This window comes from Nerophis lumbriciformis, linkage group LG04 (assembly GCF_033978685.3).
Source record: "Nerophis lumbriciformis linkage group LG04, RoL_Nlum_v2.1, whole genome shotgun sequence".
Taxonomy (NCBI): Eukaryota; Metazoa; Chordata; class Actinopteri; order Syngnathiformes; family Syngnathidae; genus Nerophis; species Nerophis lumbriciformis.
In genome coordinates this window covers 51,156,093-51,176,402 of record NC_084551.2, presented here as the reverse complement: position 1 = coordinate 51,176,402, position 20,310 = coordinate 51,156,093, and the positions used below count along the sequence as shown (strand labels likewise).

General features: G+C 39.9%; 1 protein-coding gene across 3 annotated transcripts in view; it reads right to left on the bottom strand.

Moving 5' to 3' along the window:
* Window positions 1-20,310, bottom strand: part of plekhf2 (pleckstrin homology domain containing, family F (with FYVE domain) member 2) — a 115,829-nt gene that overhangs the window by 33,514 nt on the left and 62,005 nt on the right. Inside the window, exon 1 of one of the 3 annotated variants that reach the window (XM_061956823.2) lies at window positions 16,115-16,307. The exons of the other annotated variants lie outside the window; for them this stretch is intronic. The gene's annotated coding sequence lies outside the window, so the exon portion shown is untranslated. Of the gene's footprint in view, window positions 1-16,114; window positions 16,308-20,310 lie in introns of those variants that run through there. 3 annotated transcript variants of the gene reach the window in all.

Sequence of the window (20,310 nt, the reverse complement as noted above, 5' to 3'; positions counted from 1 at the left end):
ATCAAAGATGCTGGCTTTTCAACTTTGTGCCTATAACAATCCGGATGGTTCTTTTCCTCTTTGGTCCGGAGGACACGACGTCCACAGTTTCCAAAAACAATTTGAAATGTGGACTCGTCAGACCGCAGAACACTTTTCCACTTTGTATCAGTCCATCTTAGATGAGCTCAGGCCCAGCGAAGCCGACAGCGTTTGTGGGTGTTGTTGATAAACTGTTTTCCCCTTGCATAGAGTTTTAACTTGCACTTACAGATGTAGCGACCAACTGTAGTTACTGACAGTGGGTTTCTGAAGTGTTCCTGAGCCCATGTGGTGATATCCTTTACACACTGATGTCGCTTGTTGATGCAGTACAGCCTGAGGGATCGAAGGCCACGGGCTTAGCTGCTTACGTGCAGTGATTTCTCCAGATTCTCTGAACCCTTTGATGATATTACGGACCGTAGATGGTGAAATCCATAAATTCCTTGCAATAGCTGGTTGAGAAAGGTTTTTCTTAAACTGTTCAACAATTTGCTCACGCATTTGTTGACAAAGTGGTGACCTTCGCCCCATCCTTGTTTGTGAATGACTGAGCATTTCATGGAATCTACTTTTATACCTAATCATGACTCCCACCTGTTCCCAATTTGCCTGTTCACCTGTGGGATGTTCCAAATAAGTGTTTGATGAGCATTCCTCAACTTTATCAGTATTTATTGCCACCTTTCCCAACTTCTTTGTCACGTGTTGCTGGCATCAAATTCTAAAGTTCATTATTATTTGCAAAACAAAAAAAATGTTTTATCAGTTTGAACATCAAATATGTTGTCTTTGTAGCATATTCAACTGAATATGGGTTGAAAATGATTTGCAAATCATTGTATTCCATTTATATTTACATCTAACACAATTTCCCAACTCATATGGAAACGGGGTTTGTATAAAAAAAAATAATATATATATATATACACAGTATATGTGTCTGTACACACACACACACACACACACACACACACACACACACACACACACACACACACACACACACACACACACACACACACACACACACACACACACACACACACACACACACACAAATTCAGAGGCAAGTCATGCAGGTGAGCTTAGAAGAGAAAAGTGAACGTACACAAGCAGCAAATCCTTTCTCCAACTAAGACGCATACTTGTGGAAGCTGAGGACTAAGAGGCTTATTCAGCACAACTTTCTATCATTCCTGTGTGACTGCTTGGCTGCTACTTCCCCTTTGAAACAGGAAGACGGCTCAGCCTCAGTCTGGATCACACTTTCACTACACGGAAAATGATTATTATAGACACCTTTAATACCTTTTAAGATGAACAAAGAGGACAGTGATTAAACCAATATTGTTGATATGTTATGTGATTATATATGATCGCACATGTTTTTAAAAGTCTGGGTTGTTCCCTGACTTTTGATTACAACCAATAATGAAATGAATATGAAGACAACTAAAGAATGTACAACATATAACCTCAAGAGAAAAATCTCACTTAAAGCAGTACAACACATAACACCTTTAGTAAATCCGTATGTGCAATTAAATTATGGATTAAGCAAAAAAAATAAAACAATGTATTGATATAATTCAATTTAAGAAAATGCAAACTTAGTGTAGAAATTACAAAGAAGAAACATTTTGATAAACAACTCGAACTTATTGAAAATGAGATTGTTTTAGTCATCTCATTATGTGAATCATAACTTACTCAACTATTTACGACAACTTGGTTTAGTACTCATTGATTTTAATTGTGTTACAAATGGAGAAAGGGAAGTGAACAAACGTGTTAGTAATTACAATGAAATGTTATAATTTTTTTTGTTATTTTCGAGTTTTTGTTGCAGACAATTTAAAAAATCTATGTTTGTTCTCCTCTTTCTCTAGAATATCCCCCCCCCCCCCCCCCCCCCCCAACCCCAAGATCTTCAGTAGCATCCATCCCTTACTTTCTTTGCGGATTCACACACCTAGCAAAACGTTTGTTGCAAAGAAAAAAGTGTCGTCAGTGGTTTAGATTTGCGGCAACGGGCGTGGAACAAATGACTACACGCTGCAAAGTTTGCTTAAAAACGGACAGCAGCACAACAAACTTATTCCGGCGTCTGAAACCAAAGCATGGTGCCGAGCGGGGGAAGTGCAACTCTTTAAAGGGGAACATTATCACCAGACCTATGTAAGCGTCAATATATACCTTGATGTTGCAGAAAAAAGACCATATATTTTTTTAACCGATTTCCGAACTCTAAATGGGTGAATTTTGGCGAATTAAACGCCTTTCTAATATTCGCTCTCGGAGCGATGACGTCACAACGTGGCGTCACATCGGGAAGCAATCCGCCATTTTCTCAAACACCGAGTCAATTCAGCTCTGTTATTTTCCGTTTTTTCGACTGTTTTTCGAACAGGGACGCATTCAAGTTGCACCAGTGGCCCAAAGATGCGAAAGTGGCAAGAAATTGGACGTTTGTTCCGCACACTTTACCGACGAAAGCTATGCTACGACAGAGATGGCAAGAATGTGTGGATATCCTGCGACACTCAAAGCAGATGCATTTCCAACGATAAAGTCAAAGAAATCTGCCGCCAGACCCCCATTGAATCTGCCGGAGTGTGTGAGCAATTCAGGGACAAAGGTCCTCGGTAGCACGGCAAGCAATGGCGGCAGTTTGTTCCCGCAGACGAGCGAGCTAAACCCCCTATCAACCCTAGCTTCCCTGGCCTGCTGACATCAACTCCAAAACTGGACAGATCAGCTTTCAGGAAAAGAGCGCGGATGAGGGTATGTCTCCAGAATATATTAATTGATGAAAATTGGGCTGTCTGCACTCTCAAAGTGCATGTTGGTCCTCCTCCGTCTCATCAGGGCCGTACAAGGTACTGGCCCTGTGCGTTGCACCACGGGTTTCCTCATGCAGCCTATCTTGGTCTAATGTGTCTTCAGGGTTTTTCGCAGCGTTATATGGGTGCTCCCTTGCGGGAGCTGCAGCTTGGGACGCTACCCCTCCCTGCTCCGGTTGCCGTCTTTACGGGCTGTCAACTGTCTCTCCAGTTGTCACCACTCTTTCGGGGTTGTCATCCAGCCTCTTCCTGGAAGTCAATGGCGATGCCATACTAGATCGGTTTCATAATACACCTCACGGTGCAACCTGGACACATCATCAGTGATTCTCCCGGGGTCATAGGGTGTTTCGGGTCTTAAACAAACACCCTCTCCCGGGCGACCCAGCCGAGGGTGATCAGTGCCTCGACTTGTGTCCAGGTAGCGCTCCACGCCACGCGTCCCCCCTCCGACAGTCTGCCTCGGGGTTGCGCCGGTGGTGCCAGGCACTGTGGGGAGTGTCCGGGCCTGGGTCCTCCTCCGTCTCATCAGGGCCGTACAAGGTACTGGCCCTGCGCGTTGCACCACGGGTTTCCTCAGGCAGCCTATCTTGGTCTAATGTGTCTTCAGGGTTTTTCGCAGCGTTATATGGGTGCTCTCTTGCGGGAGCTGCAGCTTGGGATGCTACCCCTCCCTTCCCCGGTTGCTGTCTTTCCGGGCTGTCAACTGTCTCTCCAGTTGTCACCACTCTTTCGGGGTTGTCATCCAGCCTCTTCCTGGAAGTCAATGGCGATGCCATACTGGGTCGGTTTCATAATACACCTCACGGTGCAACCTGGACACATCATCAGTGATTCTCCCGGGGTCATAGGGTGTTTCGGGTCTTAATCAAACACCCTCCCCCAGGCGACCCAGCCGAGGGTGATCAGTGCCTTGACTTGTGTCCAGGTAGCGCTCCACGCCACGCGTCCCCCCTCCGACGGTCTGCCCCGGGGTTGCGCCGGTGGTGCTTGGAGGTTCCAGGAACTGTGAGGAGTGTCCGAGCCTGGGTCCTCCTCCGTCTCATCCGGGCCGTACAAGGTACTGGCCCTGTGCGTTGCACCACGGGTTTCCTCAGGCACCCTATCTTGGTCTAAAGTGTCTTCAGGGTTTTTCGCAGCGTTATATGGGTGCTCCCTTGCGGGAGCTGCAGCTTGTTATGCTACCCCTATAATTTATATCCGGTCTAAGAATAACATTATACAAATTAGAATTTTTGCTAAGAGTAAAATGTCATTTCAGATAACTAGTTTTTGATCAAATAAAATAAAATATTATTCTAAAAAGGGCTGGGCGATATATCGAGTTTGTAAGATGTATCGATATATTTTTAAACAACATATGAATTAAGAAAATATCGTAACAGCGATATAATTAATTTCACGTTAAAATGACCAAACGCCGCTTATTTGTTGTGTTCCTTGTTCTCCCCCGCTCTGGGCTACTAAACCCCTCCCCTTCCTCCTTCCAAAGTGTGCTTGCCATAGACATCTTCTAAGGGTACGCAGCATCGAGCGCTACTGCCTACTGCCGCTGACGAGATGCGGGGCCGCCATCTTGGAGTGGTGATCCGCTCCACTCAGTGCAATTCATTTGGCAGGAGCAATGAACTGTCAGCGCATTTAATTCATCTTACCTCACTGAATACCACTGATTTTCACACGTTTTTCTTGTCATTCGTGTAGCTATGATAAAGGACACTTGTTTTATTATTCATAATTTGAGTAACAGTAATAGAATCTTCTTTAATGCTATAAGTGACCAGACGTCCGAGATCAAAACTGGGAATATAATCTCAGAGAAGGGGGAAAAAAACGGTCAGCTATTTTTAAATTCAAGAAACATTCTTCCCTTAAATGATCATGTTTACAGTGATGGTTTTATATGTATTTTTTTTGTATGTCGCTTTGGATAAAAGCGTCTGCCAAATACTTCAACATAAACATATATAAACACCTGAAAGTCTTTATATCAGCTAAAACCACCAATCTGTTTCACTGGATTCAGAATAAAACCAAATTCTGTCTTACCCAGCAATGTTAGTATTTGAATATTGTTATTTGGATACTTATTCCTGGTTACAATTATACTGTTAAGCAAGTATTGTCTTATACTTTGCCTAAAATGGTCATACTCTTGTTTGCTAGCGGCTACGATTTCAGTACTATTGAAGATATTTGCTCCTTCTCAACTCTGTGGTAATATTCTTTTCACAAAATACAACCAATACAGGTAAAAGCCAGTAAATTAGAATATTTTGAAAAACTTGATTTATTTCAGTAATTGCATTCAAAAGGTGTAACTTGTACATTATATTTATTCATTGCACACAGACTGATGCATTCAAATGTTTATTTCATTTCATTTTGATGATTTGAAGTGGCAACAAATGAAAATCCAAAATTCCGTGTGTCACAAAATTAGAATATTACTTAAGGCTAATACAAAAAAGGGATTTTTAGAAATGTTGGCCAACTGAAAAGTATGAAAATGAAAAATATGAGCATGTACAATACTCAATACTTGGTTGTAGCTCCTTTTGCCTCAATTACTGCGTTAATGCGGCGTGGCATGGAGTCGATGAGTTTCTGGCACTGCTCAGGTGTTATGAGAGCCCAGGTTGCTCTGATAGTGGCCTTCAACTCTTCTGCGTTTTTGGGTCTGGCATTCTGCATCTTCCTTTTCACAATACCCCACAGATTTTCTATGGGGCTAAGGTCAGGGGAGTTGGCGGGCCAATTTAGAACAGAAATACCATGGTCCGTAAACCAGGCACGGGTAGATTTTGCGCTGTGTGCAGGCGCCAAGTCCTGTTGGAACTTGAAATCTCCATCTCCATAGAGCAGGTCAGCAGCAGGAAGCATGAAGTGCTCTAAAACTTGCTGGTAGACGGCTGCGTTGACCCTGGATCTCAGGAAACAGAGTGGACCGACACCAGCTGGACTGCTGCTGAGTGGTCCAAAGTCATGTTTTCTGACGAAAGCAAATTTTGCATTTCCTTTGGAAATCGAGGTCCCAGAGTCTGGAGGAAGACAGGAGAGGCACAGGATCCACGTTGCCTGAAGTCTAGTGTAAAGTTTCCACCATCAGTGATGGTTTGGGGTGCCATGTCATCTGCTGGTGTCGGTCCACTCTGTTTCCTGAGATCCAGGGTCAACGCAGCCGTCTACCAGCAAGTTTTAGAGCACTTCGTGCTTCCTGCTGCTGACCTGCTCTATGGAGATGGAGATTTCAAGTTCCAACAGGACTTGGCGCCTGCACACAGCGCAAAATCTACCCGTGCCTGGTTTACGGACCATGGTATTTCTGTTCTAAATTGGCCCGCCAACTCCCCTGACCTTAGCCCCATAGAAAATCTGTGGGGTATTGTGAAAAGGAAGATGCAGAATGCCAGACCCAAAAACGCAGAAGAGTTGAAGGCCACTATCAGAGCAACCTGGGCTCTCATAACACCTGAGCAGTGCCAGAAACTCATCGACTCCATGCCACACCGCATTAACGCAGTAATTGAGGCAAAAGGAGCTCCAACCAAGTATTGAGTATTGTACATGCTCATATTTTTCATTTTCATACTTTTCAGTTGGCCAACATTTCTAAAAATCCCTTTTTTGTATTAGCCTTACACAATATTCTAATTTTGTGACACACGGAATTTTGGATTTTCATTTGTTGCCACTTCAAATCATCAAAATTAAATGAAATAAACATTTGAATGCATCAGTCTGTGTGCAATGAATAAATATAATGTACAAGTTACACCTTTTGAATGCAATTACTGAAATAAATCAAGTTTTTCAAAATATTCTAATTTACTGGCTTTTACCTGTAGTACTTTAATGTTAAATCTTACTTGTGAAAAGAAATCCCATAATTCCTATTTTCAACAGTCCACTCATTTGAGCAGGAAAACGCTGAACACCAGCCCTGCATCTTTGTTTTCTACCTGTCAACTGTCAGTTTCGGCTGCTCGCCAGCTCCTCATCACCACTTCAAGATGGCGGCCGAATTTCTCGCGTCACAGCAGCCAATGCTGCGTCTACTTATAAGATGTGTATGGTGCTTGCACTATAAGTACATCCATGATTGGTTGGTTGTTTACTATGATGAGTCACGATTGGTTAGGGACAGGCCAATCAGAGGCAAGATAGGGCGGGTCATCGAACCAGGTAGGGAAATCACAAAGTGCCTGCCTGCAAATGTATTTTTTATCTGATACATTTTGTATTATTTGCACAGCTATGTTATTTATTTTACATAGAAATAATATTTGTATATTTTATTTATGTTATGTAATTCTGTACTACTTAAACAGTTTATTTTCTGTACTGTTAATACCCATCTTGACTAACTGGGTTAATAAAAAGTGCCACTGACTGTTTACAGTACAGTTGTCATTCAATTCAATGTCAGTGAATATCGCTCAAAAATGAATATCTTTATACTGTATGTATACTTTCACCGAAAAATACATTGAGACTATACCGTTTACTTGTTGAAATACCCTTTACAAAGCTAAAATCTACCCAGAACGACCACTTTGCTGCTGCCAAAAATGTATTTCAAGTAATATTTTGATACTGACACATCTTATCTCTGCATATTTTAATAGAATACCCTTATGAGCATTACATATATCAACATCAACTACCTACTGTACTGTTTACTTGTTGAAACACCCTTCAAATACATTGTTGGCAGCAGCAAAGTGGTCGTTTGGGTAGATTTTAGCTCTAAACAGGGTATTTCTACAAGTTAACAGTACAGTAGGTACTTGATTTTGATATATGTAATGCCCATAAGGGTATTCTCGTAAAATATGCAGAGATGAAGATGTGTCAGTGGTCCTTGTCAGCCAGAGAACTTTGATTTTGGGGCGGCAGCGGTAAAGTTTAGATCCATGAAGGAAAGAAGAAAGTGAATGAATGTTTATAACTGAATAAATAAATGTACATATGCATAAAAATGTGTTTTCTTTTGTATAATTTTTTTATGAATGAAGTAACGTTTATAATAACCTTTTTCCAAACAAATATAGAATGTGAGAAATAACAGGACAATGCACACATTTATCAATTGTTTTCAAAACGATTACAAAAAAGTGGGACCCCAAAAATGTACTGCCGGACCCCATTTTTATGACTTGATGACTTGATACTTGGCTAATTGAGGAGTTTTGTTATTTCGAGGGATGAGAACACACAAAGAAGTTTTAAGAAATTGCTATATTTTCTTTGATTGTGACGTTTAAGATTTCCAAAATGTTTTTTGTAGGAAATCCGGGACCCCATTTTGAAAATTCCTAGCACCGACGCTGGAGATATGTATCGAATATCGAGTTTAAGTAAAAATTAGGGCTGGGCAAGTTAATGCGTCAATTTTGAGTTAACCCATCAATCTATTAACGCCGACAAATATTTTATCGCGCGTTATTGCGTATGTTTTTTTACATGCTTTTATTTTGTTAACGCCTATTGCTAGCTCCTGCGGAAAAGGAAGGAGAACGCGGAAGAAAACAAAACAAGCATGGAGAAGAAGGTTAACTCAACAGAACTTTCACAGGGTCATTTTTAAGGCTGAAACGACGCGTCGACGTCATCGGTTACGTAAAAACGTTGACGCCGTTTTTGTGCGTCGACGCGTCGCATATTTACGTCACACTACCGTCATGGTGGAGCGCAAAGCAGACGATGCGAGCGGTGCGAGCGAGGGGAAAAAAGCACGCCAAAAGTCGTCAAAAGTGTGGGAGTATTTCAATAAACGGCCTAATAATGTTGTAGCGGCGAACAGCTGTCTCGTCAGCTGACGTGTGAGCTCGCAACCGTGGCTGCTTAGCAACCAGCCAAACCCCACTTAATAAAATTATATTTTATCTTAGAGCACATCCGCATCCCTATTCACCTAGGCAACCCCAGGAAATGTATATAATTCGGCCAGTCGGCTTATATGATCAGAGCCGATCAGTTTATGTTCACGCGCAGGTATAACGCGGCGCACTCCCGTCTCATCTGCTGGTGCGCGAGCCCGGTAATTAGACCGATGTGTCAAATCAAGGAGTACAAAAGACGCCAGCGCAGAGTGGAAAAAGGTTTAGTTCATTACAGATAACCTAGAGTTGTGCCAAAAGTGTACCAAAACCAAAAGCTGAACGGACAGCCGGTAAGATCGCACTTTATTTCTCTTTGTGGGTGTGGCGCACCTGTTGTGCTGGTGAGATGGGGGGTGCGGGGGAGTTGTGTGCATGTAGCGTGCTTAGTCTGGAGGCTAAATACACACAGTGTTTTGTGTAACTGTTGTTTAGTAAGGAAGTGTTGATATTCTTTGCTTAGTTTGATAAATGTTGGAGCAGTTTGCTTCATCAGGAGGGTGAAGTCGCTCAACTTAAAGTGTTGGATTTAACTGTGTTGGATCATTGGCTGCTGGTGAGGGCATAGAAAAAGGGGCATTTTTCTACCAGTAGACAGCGTTTAAGATTGAGTGTTTCACTGCTAAATTAATAATATATTTATATTGAATATGGATTTTAAATATGTATCTAAAATAGGTGGTTAATTAGTTAGGTATTTATGTATTTGCATATTGGGTTTTCTGCTGCATTTATCTATTGTGTTTCTGGTGTTAAATGTATTTTATATGTATCTTGGTGCATTTATGTTGAGATCTGTTTTAACTTGAAGGGAAAAGATGTGTCTATTTTCTTGCACTTGTTTAATGGTTAAGAGTTTGATAGCCTAATTTATAATTGTAAATTATGGGATTGATAATTGATTGATTTTTTACAGCATGTTAATCTTGTGGTGTTTTGTCCTTAAAGGTTTTTCACCTACTAAAGAAGCTAAAGGCTACTAAAGAAGCTAAAGGCTACTAAAAAAGCTAAAGGCTACTAAAGAAACTAAAGGCTAGTAAAGGCTACTAAAGGCTACTAAAGACAGCTAATGACAGCTAAAGAAACTAAAGTCTACTAACACTGCTAAAGACTGCTAAAAAGACTAAAGAAGAAAAAAGAAGCTGTTTCTTCGTTGGAAAAACTGTTGCAAACTAAAGGAAAATAAAAGGAAAAAGTAACTACGGTCTGGTCTTTTGAGTGAAATCCAGAAGCCACATTCAGCATTGGTACATCCCTTCAAGTGTGGGATAAGCACAGCGAAAAAAGCAAAACACTTGACAGTTGTTGTATGCACACTGTGTCGAGCGGAAATGGCCTATCATAGCAGCACAACGGCTATGAACGAACATTTGAAAAGAAAACACCCGACAGCGTTCTTGCCATCACCATCAACTAGTCAATCGTCCGCGTGAGTATACGTTGTCATCATTACACAAAAACATGAATGTGTCATTTGTATCTGCGTTGTAAATTCATAAACTAAAACACTGTTTCGCTCTGAGAGGCGCGTTTGGCGTGCCTGTTCAGTGTTTACAAAGACGCGCTCCTTTTTAACGCGAACGTTAATTAGTTGTGCAAATACATTTTACAACATTAACAGTTACATATACTATGTACAAACGAACAATTAACTTTCACTTTAATCATACTATCATTGTTGTGTTATTAAGCAAAATAAGCAATACTTTTACTTTTGTTGAAATGTTTACACTGTTACAGAATATTTCGTTTTGCACTTTTTTGTATTGGATATTTATCTTTATTTTTGCACATTTTAAAGCAAAATAAGCAATACTTTTACTTTTGAAATGCTTATACTATTGCAGAATATTAAGATTTGCACTGGATGTTTACTTTTATATTTGCACATTAAAAAGCAAATAAGCTACTTTTAATTTTGTTAAATGTTAAAAGTTTTAAATGTTTACATTGTTACAGAATATTTTGTCATGTTGTTGTCAATGTTGACTGAGTGGCCATACTTTTTTTTTTTGTAAATAAAAGCCATGCCTTTTGAAAAAACTGGCCTACATTTATTTTTTCATCTTCATTTTAAATAAAAAAAAAAAATCGGTAAAAGGAAAAATAATCTATGGATTAATCGAAAAAAATAATCTATAGATTAATCGATAGAAAAATAATCGTTAGCTGCAGCCTTAGTCGTTTTCATTATAAAGTACTTCCAGGCGGCGGATTTGACAGAAGCAAAGTGGTTTGTAGCCACACAAGCTGAATTTTTTTAAATCACAGGAGTACTTCCAGTCTAAAATATCACCTTAACGCCTAGCACACTGTTGATGCCAGCAAACCATTCAACAAAGCAGAAAGTGGGGCCAGGCTTGGGCAGACTACATTAAATGCAGCATGCGGGAGAAGTATAGATAAACCAGAGCAAGAAAAGCTAACAAATGCCATAGCGAAGTGGATAGTTACAAACTGTAGGCCCATTATTGTTGTGGAAGACGAGAAACATTGTGCGAATCGCAACAAGTGACAGCACGTATGAGCCGCCATCAAGACGCACCATCGCACCAAGAATACAGCAGTTGTATGAAAAGGAGAAGACTGTAAAAGTGACACTTTACAACGTGCAGCTGTAGTTGCTCTCAGTGGGGACTACGGAACATCAATCGGTAAGCATAATTACCTGGCAGTTACAGTGCATTATATTGATGTAAAGTGGGTGCTGCATTCACATGCTCTATCTAGAATGAAAACAGAGGAGAGGCATTATGGAAAGGAAAATTAGAGGAAAATGTTTCTGTTGTTACCTCAGAAATTGCCTGTTCGGATGTTATGATTGTGGCTCAGGGATTTGTATGTAGATTATATTTATTTTCCATAACAAACAGGATAACTTAAATACCCTGGCAGTGGCAATAAACGTGAATGTTTGTATTGACATTTTTTGAGTTGATTTTCATACAATATGCTATTTAACTGCTACTGTTTAACAAGTACTGATTTAAATTGTGTTTGCACAACAAATGCTTAATTGTTCATATGGGAGAATATTCCAATAAAGGTGCACTACACACTACTTTTGAATTCATTATTGGGTTTTGCGTATACAATGCAGTTAATCGTGATTAATCGGAGAAATAGTGCGATTAATTATGATTAAAATTTTTAATCGTTGCCCAGCCCTAGTAAAAATATATCGAGATATACTTTATCGTCTATATCGCCCAGCCCTATTTCTAAATTATCTCTTATTTGTATTCGTTGTTTTTTTTGTGTTTTTTTAAAGTAAGGGAAATCAATCGAAAATCGGACATTTTATTTTTTTAAATAAAAAAAAGTGGTAGGATTAAATAAACTGCTTCTTCATACTTCTTTTCGGACATGTCGTCATGAGAAATTGAAAAATGTGATGTATCATGTTGAAACTAATACGCTTGAACAAAAACAAACAACTTTGAATCTCGGTAAGACTAAAATAATGCTATTTGGTAACAGAAGAAGAGAAAGGCATATACAAATACAGATAGACGGAGTAAATATTAAAAGAAAATTATTTTTTTTGGGTGTAATAACATGATAAAATGAATTGGAAATCTCATGTAAGAAATATACAACATAAAGTAGCAAGGAACACATCAATAATGAATAAAGCAAACATATTCTCTACTGCTCGCTAGTGTTACCATATCTGAGTTATTGTGTAGAAATATGGGGAAACAACTACAAAAGTGCGCTTCATTCACTAACTGTGTTACAAAAAAGATCGATTAGAACTATACATAATGCTGGATATAGAGAACATACAAACCCTTTATTTATTAAATCGCAATTATTGAAATTCAACGATTTGGTGCATTTGCAACAGCTAAAATGATGTACAAAGCAAACTATAACCTGCTAGCCAAGAATGTACAACAATTTCTTCTCAACAAAAGAGGAGAAATATAACCTTATTTAAAACATTTGTATGCTCGTGCAACACTTAAAACTAGAGATGTCCGATAATATCGGACTGCCAATATTATCGGCCGATAAATGCTTTAAAATGTAATATCGGAAATAATCGGTATCGGTTTCAAAAAGTAAAATTCATGACTTTTTAAAACGCCGCTGTACGGAGTGGTACATGGACGTAGGGAGAAGTACAGAGCAGTTGCGCCTCCCAGTCATACTTGCCGATCTTCCCGATTTTCCCGGGAGACTCCCGAATTTCAGTGCCCCTACCGAAAATCTCCCAGGGAAATCATTCTCCCGATTTCCACCCAGACAACAATATTGGGGGCGTGCCTGAAAGGCACTGCCTTTGCGTGCCGGCCCAATTACATAATATCTACGACTTTTCACACACACATAAGTGAATGCAAATCATACTTGGTCAACATCCATAAAGGTCACACTGAGGGTGGCCATATAAACAACTTTAACACTGTTACAAATATGCGCCACACTGTGAACCCACGCCAAACAAGAATGACAAACACATTTCGGGAGAACATCCGCAGCGTAACACAACATAAACACAACAGAACAAATACCCAGAACCCCTTGCAGCACTAACTCTTCCGGGACGCTACAATATACAAAAACCCGCCCACCTCAACCTCCTCATGCTCTCTCAGGGAGAGCATGTCCCAAATTCAAAGCTGCTGTTTTGAGGCATGTTAAAAAAAACAATGCACTTTGTGACTTCAATAATAAATATGGCAGTGCCATGTTGGCATTTTTTTCCATAACTTGAGTTGATTTATTTTGGAAAACCGTGTTACATTGTTTAATGCATCCAGCGGGGCATCACAACAAAATTAGGCATAATAATGTGTTAATTCCACGACTGTATATATCGGTATCGGTTGATATCGAAATCGGTAATTAAGAGTTGGCCAATATCGGAATATCGGATAGCAGCAAAAAAGCCATTATCGGACATCTCTACTTAAAACCTTTAGGATATCATTATGTGGAATTAAATTATGGAACGGATTAATCAAAGAAATCAAACAAAGCACCAATATGATTCAGTTTCAGAGACTGCAAGTCAATCAATCAATCAATGTTTATTTATATAGCCCTAAATCACAAGTGTCTCAAAGGGCTGCACAAGCCACAACGACATCCTCGGTACAGAGCCCACATAAGGGCAAGGAAAAACTCACCCCAGTGGGACGTCAATGTGAATGACTATGAGAAACCTTGGAGAGGACTGCATATGTGGGTACCCCCCCCCCTAGGGGTGTTCACAAAGTACACAGAACAAGAATTATGATGAACATCTTGAACCCTTTTTTTTTTTTTAATCGAGACAAATAATATTTATGTATTTAATATTTGTATGCTTACGATGGTATATTATTTATTTGTTCACTGTTATTTTACAGAGAACAAGGGACTTGGATATAATTGCTATGTAAAGGAATAGGGGTAGGATTAAATCAGCTCTGCTTCTTCCTACTCCTTTTGGGAATTTATGCATTTAATATTTTTATGCTTACTATTGTATATTATTCATTTGTTCATTGTTATTTTACAGAGAACAAGGGACTTGGATATAATTGCTATGTAAAGGAATAGGGGTAGGATTAAATCAGCTCTGCTTCTTCCTACTCCTTTTTGGAATTTATGCATTCAATATTTGTATGCTTACTATGGTATATTATTTATTTGTTCACTGTTATTTTACAGAGAACAAGGGAATTGGACACTATTGCTATGTAAAGGAAAAGGGGTAGAATTAAATAACCTCTGCTTCTTCCTACTCCTTTTCGGAATGTATGTATTTAATATTTGTATGCTTACTATGGTATATTATTTATTTGTTCACTATTATTTTACAGAGAATAAGGGAATTGGATACTATTGCTATGTAAAGGAAAAGGGGTAGGATTAAATCAGCTCTGCTTCTTCCTATTCCTTTTCGGAATTTATGTATTTAATATTTGTATGCTTACTATGGTATATTATTTATTTGTTCACTGTTATTTTACAGAGAACAAGGGAATTGGATACAATTGCTATGTAAAGGGGTAGGATTAAATAAGCTCTGCTTCTTCCTACTCCTTTTGGGAATTTATGCATTTAATATTTTTATGCTTACTATTGTATATTATTCATTTGTTCATTGTTATTTTACAGAGAACAAGGGACTTGGATATAATTGCTATGTAAAGGAATAGGGGTAGGATTAAATCAGCTCTGCTTCTTCCTACTCCTTTTTGGAATTTATGCATTCAATATTTGTATGCTTACTATGGTATATTATTTATTTGTTCACTGTTATTTTACAGAGAACAAGGGAATTGGACACTATTGCTATGTAAAGGAAAAGGGGTAGAATTAAATAACGTCTGCTTCTTCCTACTCCTTTTCGGAATGTATGTATTTAATATTTGTATGCTTACTATGGTATATTATTTATTTGTTCACTATTATTTTACAGAGAATAAGGGAATTGGATACTATTGCTATGTAAAGGAAAAGGGGTAGGATTAAATCAGCTCTGCTTCTTCCTATTCCTTTTCGGAATTTATGTATTTAATATTTGTATGCTTACTATGGTATATTATTTATTTGTTCACTGTTATTTTACAGAGAACAAGGGAATTGGATACAATTGCTATGTAAAGGGGTAGGATTAAATAAGCTCTGCTTCTTCCTACTCCTTTTGGGAATTTATGCATTTAATATTTTTATGCTTACTATTGTATATTATTCATTTGTTCATTGTTATTTTACAGAGAACAAGGGACTTGGATACAATTGCTATGTAAAGGAAAAGGGGTAGGATTAAATCAGCTCTGCTTCTTCCTACTCCTTTTCGGAATTTATGTATTAAATATTTGTTTGCTTATTATGGTATATTATTTATTTGTTCACTGTTCTTTTACAGAGAACAAGGGAATTGGATACAATTGCTATGTAAAGGAAAAGGGGTAGGATTAAATCAGCTCAGCTTCTTCCTACTCCTTTTCGGACGTGCTGTAATGAAACAACTGGAAATATGTGACGCATTACATTGTATCCTATGCATGTAACTGAACTGAACAACAACTTCTTGATAGTTTAACATGACTTGCGTCACCAACACAACTTTTTAACGAACTGTTGCTAACGTTAGCCCGCTAGCCGCCGTAGAAAGTTAGCAGTCGCGCTCGTCGAGGGCTTGTGTCAACTTGTGGTCAAATACGAGCCGAAACTTAAAGAAGTATTAATCACTTGTTGACTGCGGCAAGTATAAAAGTAAAGTTATTGATCGGAGCAAAGTCCAGCATGTAGTGACAAGTCACGTGACTAAAGTCGGGCTAAAGTTAGCTTCGCGCTAAGCTAGTTGCAATTGTGACACAACACAGCGAATAACTTTGGGGGAAAAAGGCAAACTTTACATACCAGGCGGCGCTTTGTGAGGCCGGTGTGTGTCTGCGGGGGGTTGAAAAGAGTTGGTCGAGCAATGAGAATATCATCGGACGGAGCGGTGCGTGTCATCAGAAAGTGTCCGCTGAAGACAACCAGCGAGCGGCCACAAAGTCAGCCGCTGCATCGGAGAGGAGAGGAGGGAAAACAAACAACATGGCAGCTGAGCAACGCGCTGCTTTCAAGTCACGTCGGAAAAGCGGAAATCCCAGCACTTATCAGTTTGACGGCCGCAAAAACACGAGTTAAAAATCAGATGTAAAATATTTCATGTAATAAACGTGTCTATTTAACCGGAACTGTACTCACCCATCCTGCTGATGAGTATTTTTGTATAATTTTACGAGCTGTATGTTGAACAATATGGAGTTCACAGGTGCACGGGACGCAGCAAAGCGGCCCATCAGATTGCCATGACGCCACCACTGCACTAGGGGGCGCATCCTCATTTTGTTTCAAACCAAAATGCTGTTAACATGGTCACATTGGACAGAATTGAATGAATAAATATTGAAACAATAATGTAGATTATAATAAATAATAAATGTCAATCAATGTTTATTCATATAGCCCTAAATCACAAGTGTCTCAAAGGGCTGCACAAGCCACGACGACGTCCTCGGTTCAGATCCCACATCAGGGCAAGGAAAAACTCAACCCAATGGGACAATGAGAAACTTTGGAGAGGAGCGCAGATGTGGGGACCCCCGCCCTAGAGCGACCGGTGCAATGGACTTTGAGTGGATCTAGCATAATAGTGTGAGAGTCCAGTCCATAGTGGATCTAACATAATAGTGTGAGTCCAGTCCATAGTGGATCTAACATAATAGCGTGAGAGTCCAGTCCATAGTGGATCTAACATAATAGTGTGAGAGTCCAGTCCATAGTGGATCTACTTTGACACTATTTCCACATTCACCCATTCACGCACACATTCACACACTGATGGCAGGAGCTGCCATGCAAGGCCCTAACCACGACATATCAGGAGCACAGGTGAAGTGTCTTACTCTAGCCTTTAAATAGACCCCCCTTTTAGACCAGTTGATCTGCCGTTTCTTTTCTGCTCTGCCCCTCTCTCCCTCGGGGGAGGGGGGCGGGGCACAGGTTCAGTGGCCACGGATGAAGCGCTGGCTGTCCAAAGTCGGGACGCGGGGTGGACCGCTCGCCTGTGCATCGGTTGGGGACGTCTCTGCGTTGCTGACCTGTCTCCACTCGGGATGGTGTCCTGCTGGCCCCACTATGGACTGGACTCTCACACTATTATGTTAGATCCACTATGGACTGGACTCTCACACTATTATGTTAGATCCACTATGGACTGGACTCTCACACTATTATGTTAGATCCACTATGGACTGGACTCTCAGTATTATGTTAGATCCACTATGGACTGGACTCTCACTATTATGTTAGATCCACTATGGACTGGACTCTCACACTATTATGTTAGATCCACTATGGACTGGACTCTCACACTATTATGTTAGATCCACTATGGACTGGACTCTCACACTATTATGTTAGATCCACTATGGACTGGACTCTCACTATTTTGTTAGATCCACTATGGACTGGACTCTCATTATTATGTTAGATCCACTATGGACTGGACTCTCACTATATTATGTTAGATCCACCATGGACTGGACTCTCACACTATTATGTTAGATCCACCATGGACTGGACTCTCACACTATTATGTTAGATCCACTATGGACTGTCCCCACATCTGCGGTCCTCTCCAAGGTTTCTCATTGTTATCCCATTGGGTTGAGTTTTTCCTTGCCCTGATGTGGGTACTGAACCGAGGATGTCGTTGTGGCTTGTGCATTGATTGATTGATTGATTGGTTGACACAAAAGATGTGACTAGGTTGGTAGAAGGTGGGGATCGAACCAAGAACCCTCAGGTTGCTGGCCACTCTCCTAACTGTGCCACGACGTCCCCAAATAAATAAATATTGAAATAATATATTATATAAATATCCGCCCGATTGTAGCTGATATATATATATATATATATATATATATATATATATATATATATATATATATATATATATATATATATATATATATATATATATATGGTTCTTTTTCTCTTTGGTCCGGAGGACTCGTCAGACCACATCGTCACTACATCTGTAAGTGGAAGTTAAAACTCTACTATGCAAAGCCAAAGCCATTTATCAACAACACCCAGAAACGCTGCCAGCTTCGGTGGGCCCAAGCTCATCTAAGATGGACTGATGCAAAGTGGAAAAGTGTCCTGTGGTCTGACGAGTTCATATTTTTTATTGTTTTTGGAAACTGTGGAAAAGAGGAAACCATCCGGATTGTTCTAGGCGCAAAGTTGAAAAGCCAGCATGTGTATTAGTGCCCAAGACATGGGTAACTTACACATCTGTGAAGGCATCATTAATGCTGAAAGGTACATACAGGTTTTGGAACAACATATGTTGCCATCCAAGCAACGTTACCATGGACGCCCCTGCTTATTTCAGTAAGACAACGCCAAGCCACGTGTTACAACAGCGTGGCTTCATAGTAAAAGAGTACGGGTACTACACTGGCCTGCCTGTAGTCCAGACCTGTCTCCTATTGAAAATGTGTGGCGCATTATGAAGCCTAAAATACCACAACGGAGACCTCGGACTGTTGAACAACTTAAGCTGTACATCAAGCAAGAATGGGAAAGAATTCCACCCGAAAAGCTTCAAATATTGGTCTCCTCAGTTCCCAAACGTTGTTAAAAGGAAAGGCCATGTAACACAGTGGTAAAAATGCCCCTGTGCCAACTTGTTTGCAATGTGTTGCTGCCATTAAATTCTAAGTTAATGATTATTTGCACAAAAACAAATTAAGTTTCTCAGTTGGAACATTAAATATCTTGTCTTTGCAGTCTATTCAATTGAATATAAGTTGAAAATGATTTGCAAATTATTGTATTCTGTTTTTATTTTACAAATTACACAACGTGTCAACTTCACTTGTTTTGGGTTTTGTACGATTACCTCAGGACGTGGATTTTTGCGCAGCTTGCTGCGAGATTTGTTCTACCGTGATGCAAACGGACTACACCGGTAGGAACATGATTTAATCTTGACTATAAAAAGAGGTGATAACAAAAGGCGCAGGCACAAACTTGGCGCAGGGAACAAAACTAACACTTTGACGTAAACTATGAAAAAACAAACAACACTTACTGTGGCATGAAAATAGCAGCATGAACTATGAACAAGAACTATGGCATGGACAGAGCAAACAGAGTAATGTCGCCAGGACGACTAACTGAAAAAACAGGCTTAAATAATAGTCTCTTGATTAGAACAGGTGCCTGCAAAAGGCAGGTGAAACTAATAAGTAGTCATGGAAACCGAAACAAACAAGAGTGCACAAAAACAGGAACTCGTGGATAGGGATGATGCTCGAACCCGGTTTTCCCGGTTGTTCGATAAGAAAAGAACAGAGTCCTCGGACTCGAATCCCTTTTCGAGAACCGGTACCACTATAGTAAAGAAAACGAGTTGGTTCTTTATTCGAATCCCTGGGAACGAATCCCGTCCCGACAAGAAATGCCCAGTGGGACATCACAAGAAATGACGTCACGTAGCTCAGTCATTTGTCACGGTTCGTTCTCCCGGGATGCAAAACTGACGGCTCCGGACGAAAGCGTGCAGGTAGGAGATGATTTATTTCTCATAAATCATACACATTACAACAGACAGGAACGAAACAAAAGGAAAGTGTGCCGTCAGCAGGAAAGGCTAATGCAAAAACTTACTTAGCACAGGAATACTAGAAGCTAAGGTAACTTTAGCACAGGAATCATGAGCTCGAAAACCAGAATGCCAACGTAACTGTTGCAAATGCAAACAATGAAGCCACGACGAGTGACCGGAAAAGGCAGGCTTTAATAGAGTCTCTGATGAGCAACAGGTGCGAAGAATATCTTATTTTCAATAAGGTTGAAAGTATTTCTCATTATTCTTGTTCTTTGTCAGCACTATTAATTTGAACAACCTCTTAAACTGGATCATATCAGTACAATGTTTAACTTCTTTTAGGGATGTCCCGATCCGATATTTGGATGGGATCGGCCGCCGATATTTGCCAAAAAATGCGTATCGGCAAGGCATGGGACAATGCCGATCCAGATCCAGTTAAAAA